At 42.8% G+C, this 4824-nt stretch overlaps 1 pseudogene; it reads right to left on the bottom strand.

The window, feature by feature from the left end:
- Window positions 1–338: 338 nt before the first annotated feature.
- On the bottom strand, window positions 339–1533 carry LOC116365619 (retinal homeobox protein Rx2 pseudogene; annotated as a pseudogene).
- Window positions 1534–4824: the final 3291 nt, after the last annotated feature.

Here is a 4824-nt window from a genome sequence, read left to right as displayed (position 1 = left end):
CCTCTGAAAAAAAAACTAAAACATAAGTTCATTTTATTTCACATCCAGAAAGAATTTACAGTGTACAAATATGCAAATATAAATAAGTGATAAGAAAAATAAAATAATGGAGACAATAAGCCTTTTAAATACACAGAACACAACCTCAATGGCACCCTATTCCCTATATAGTGCACTACTTTTAACCAGAGTCCTATGGCCAATGGCACCCTATTCCCTATATAGTGCACTACTTTTAACCAGAGTCCTATGGCCAATGGTACCCTATTCCCTATATAGTGCACTACTTTTAACCAGAGTCCTATGGCCAATGGCACCCTATTCCCTATATAGTGCACTACTTTTAACCAGAGTCCTATGGCCAATGGTACCCTATTCCCTATATAATGTATTACTTTTGACCATATCTCTTTATCTGACTTAAATAAATAAAAGGTTAAATAAAATTAACAAAAAAAAATGTAGAAACTATACAGAATGTCTTTGTTCTGAAGTTCACCATCCCTTTTACAGAATATCTTTGTTTTGATTACCTGCTGAAGTAATCATCCTTTATAGAATGTCTTTGTTTTGATTATGTTGAAGTTTAGCATCCTTTATAGAATGTCTTTGTTTTGATTATGTTGAAGTTTAGCATCCTTTATAGAATGTCTTTGTTTTGATTATGTTGAAGTTTAGCATCCTTTATAGAATGTCTTTGTTTTGATTATGTTGAAGTTTAGCATCCTTTATAGAATGTCTTTGTTTTGATTATGTTGAAGTTTAGCATCCTTTATAGAATGTCTTTGTTTTGATTATGTTGAAGTTTAGCATCCTTTATGAAAAATATCTTTGTTTTGATCATGTTGAAGTTCACCATCCTTAACATAATATCTTTGTTGTGATCACCTGTTGTGGTTGACCATCCTTAACATAATATCTTTGTTGTGATCACCTGTTGTGGTTGACCATCCTTCACAACAAAGATATTATGTTATCACCTGTTGTGGTTGACCATCCTTAAATGAATGTCAGGCTTCCAGGTTTTATCCATGGAATGGATGTGCTCCTTAGCCTTCAACCTCAGTGCTGCGATGCTGGAACCATGTTCCAGGTCCTTAGCAGAGGGTACTTATCATTGAAGCTGCAGGGGCACTGGTAGAGTGGCGGGGCCACAGACTGCACCCCCTGCATGCCCTGTACCATCCCTTGGTGCACCATGCCATGTCCTGGGGGACTGTCGAGGAAGCTGTGGCTGTGAGAGTGGGAGTGGCTGGGGTAGGCAGGCTGAAAGTGAGGGCCCTGCCCTGGGCCTGCATATCCGGGGATAGTGTGCATCGGGTTGCCGCTGGACATGGGCGATGCCAGCCAGGGGTCCAGGGGTAATGGGTTGGACATGAGCCCCACATTGGAGGGCATGGGCGACCGGTTGAAAGACAACATGGGGGAGTGGCGGAGCTTTGTTGACTTGGAGTCCATCTTCTCCTGACGTCTCCACTTAGCCCGACGGTTCTGGAACCACACCTGGACACGGACAGAGAGGATAGCGTAGTATTAGTCTACAGTAGTCACTCAGCAGTGCATTCTACATTGATGTAGTGCACACTACAACACAATAATGGTAGTAATAATACCATTTGTAGATTTTGTTGTTGTTGATGTTTTGCTTAAATTATTTATTTTTTAAATGACCTGAACTTAAATTATTCAGAATTCAAATGAATTTGGTTAGAGGCTGTGCAAGAGAATGTGTAATTTAGTTAGAGGCTGTGTAATTTGGTTAGAGGCTGTGTAAGAGCCTGTGTAATTTAGTTAGAGACTGTGTAATTTGGTTAGAGGCTGTGTAATTTGGTTAGAGGCTGTGTAATTTGGTTAGAGGCTGTGTAAGAGATTGTGTAATTTAGTTAGAGAATGTGTAAGAGGCTGTGTAATTTAGTTAGAGGCTGTGTAATTTAGTTCGAGGCTGTGTAATTCTGTGTAATTTGGTTAGAGGCTGTGTAATTTAGTTCGAGGCTGTGTAATTTAGTTAGAGGCTGTGTAATTTAGTTCGAGGCTGTGTAATTTAGTTAGAGGCTGTGTAAGAGGCTGTGTAATTCTGTGTAATTTGGTTAGAGGCTGTGTAATTTAGTTCGAGCCTGTGTAATTTAGTTAGAGGCTGTGTAAGAGTCTGTGTAATTCTGTGTAATTTGGTTAGAGGCTGTGTAATTTAGTTAGAGGCTGTGTAATTTAGTTCGAGGCTGTGTAAGAGGCTGTGTAATTCTGTGTAATTTGGTTAGAGGCGGTGTAATTTAGTTAGAGGCTGTGTAATTTAGTTCGAGGCTGTGTAAGAGGCTGTGTAATTCTGTGTAATTTGGTTAGAGGCGGTGTAATTTAGTTAGAGGCTGTGTAATTTAGTTCGAGGCTGTGTAAGAGGCTGTGTAATTCTGTGTAATTTGGTTAGAGGCGGTGTAATTTAGTTAGAGGCGGTGTAATTTAGTTAGAGGCTGTGTAATTCTGTGTAATTTATTTAACCTGTGGTAAGCTACTGGTTCCTACAGGTTAAACATAGTAATTGAACCAGTTTTTAAAAAGAGAAAACATTTAGCTCCACTCCAGTTTAAAGTGCCAGTGTACCAATATATTTGACGGCAACTGTATGAGAAAATGTATGAGAAGTCTCCACCTCCTGAATAGAATCTCTCAGCCAAAGGATGGGCCAAATTTCCCATCCCATTCCAACATTTGAAAGAGGAGAACATGTGTGCTGGTGGTGGTGGTAATAGTAGTGGTGGTTGTGGTAATAGTAGTGGTAGTGGTGGTGGTGGTAGTAGTAGTAGTGGTGGTTGTGGTAATAGTAGTAGTAGTGGTAGTGGTGGTGGTGGTAGTAGTGGTGGTGGTAGTAGTAGTAGTGGTGGTTGTGGTAATAGTAGTAGTAGTAGTGGTGGTGGTAATAGTAGTGGTGGTGGTGGTAATAGTAGTAGTGGTGGTGGTGGTAGTAGTGGTGGTGGTAGTAGTAGTGGTGGTGGTAGTAGTAGTAGTAGTGGTGGTTGTGGTAATAGTAGTGGTGGTGGTGGTGGTGGTTGTGGTAATAGTAGTGGTGGTGGTGGTAATAGTAGTAGTAGTGGTAGTGGTGGTGGTAATAGTAGTGGTGGTGGTGGTAATAGTAGTGGTAATAGTAGTGGTGGTGGTGGTAGTAGTAGTGGTGGTGGTAATAGTGGTGGTGGTGGTAGTAGTAGTGGTGGTGGTAGTGGTAGTGGTAATAGTAGTGGTAGATGTAATAGTAGTAGTGGTAGTAGTAGTGGTAGTAGTAGTGGTAATAGTAGTGGTAGTGGTAATAGTAGTGGTGGTGGTGGTAATAGTAGTAGTAGTAGTAGTAGTAGTAGTAGTAGTAATGGTGATGGTGGTGATTACAGTAGTGGTGGAAATAGTAGTAGGAGTGGTAGTGGTGATAATAGTTGTAGTAGTGGTAATAGTAGTAGTAGCAGCGATGGTGGTAATAGTAGTGATGGTGGTAATCGCAGTAGATGTGGTGGTGGTAATAGTAGTAATGGTGGTGGTGGTAATAGTAGTAGTGGTGGTGGTAATAGTAGTAGTAGTAGTAGTGGTGGTGGTAATAGTAGTAGTAGTGGTGGTAGTAACAGTAGTAGTAGTGGTGGTGATAACAGTAGTAGTAGTAGTGGTGGTGGTAACAGTAGTAGTAGTAGTGGTGGTGGCAATAGTAGTAGTAGTAGTGGTAATAGTAGTAGTGGTAATAGTGGTAATAGTAGTGGTAGTGGTGGTGGTAATAGTAGTAGTAATGGTAGTAGTAGTGGTGGTAATAGCAGTAGTAGTGGTGGTAATAGCAGTAGTAGTGGTGGTGATAATATCAGTAGTAGTGGTGGTAATAGTGTCACGCCTTGGTCTTAGTGTTTTGTGTTTTCGTTATATATTTTGGTCAGGCCAGGGTGTGACATGGGTTTACGTGTTGTGTTTCGTATTGGGGTTTTATAGGATTTGGGATTGCTAGGTTTAGGGGTGTGTCTAGTTAGGCTTGGCTGCCTGAGGCGGTTCTTGATCAGAGTCAGGTGCTTCTCGTTGCCTCTGATTGGGAACCGTATTTAGGTAGCCTGAGTTCGCTTTGTCTTTCGTGGGTGATTGTTCCTGTCTCTGTGTAGTGTTCACCAGATAGGCTGTATTAGGTTTCACGTTCCGTTTGTTGTTTTCGTATTTATTTATTTATTTCATGTATCGCCGTTTTCATTCATTAAAGACATGAGTAACCACCACGCTGCATTTCGGTCCGACTCTCTCTCAACAAACGAAGAACGCCGTTACAGAATCACCCACCACACACGGACCGAGCGGCGTGGTTACAGGCAGCGACAGCAGGAGCAGCGAAAGGAGGACGTTATGGACAGCAATGGCATGGAGTATACGACGTGGGAAGAAATCGACAGGTGGGCGGCCGAACCAGAGAGAGTGCAGGAGCCCGCATGGGATTCGCTGGAACAGTGCGAAGAAGGCTATAGGCGAATGGAGTTGGAGAAACAGACACGGCGGCGCAGAGCGAAACCCGAGAGTCACCCCAAAAAATGTATTGGGGGGGGGGCTCAGAGGGAGAGTGGATGAGTCAGGTGTCAGACCTGAGCCAACTCTCCCTGCTAATCGTGAAGAGCAGTTGCAGTGGGAGAGGCTGCATCACTTGGAGAATTGGACATGGGAGGAGGAACTGGACGGAAAAGGACCCTGGGCTCAGCCTGGAGAATATCGCCGTCCCAAGGAAGAACTAGAGGCGGCTAAAGCAGAGAGGTGCTGGTATGAAGAGGCAGCACGGCGACGCGGATGGAAGCCTGAGAGTCGGCCCCAAAAATGTATTGGGGGGGGGGC

This window comes from Oncorhynchus kisutch, unplaced genomic scaffold (assembly GCF_002021735.2).
Source record: "Oncorhynchus kisutch isolate 150728-3 unplaced genomic scaffold, Okis_V2 scaffold1273, whole genome shotgun sequence".
Lineage (NCBI taxonomy): Eukaryota > Metazoa > Chordata > Actinopteri > Salmoniformes > Salmonidae > Oncorhynchus > Oncorhynchus kisutch.
The sequence above is the reverse complement of the archived record's forward strand: the minus strand, read 5'-3'. Positions and strand labels throughout refer to the sequence as shown.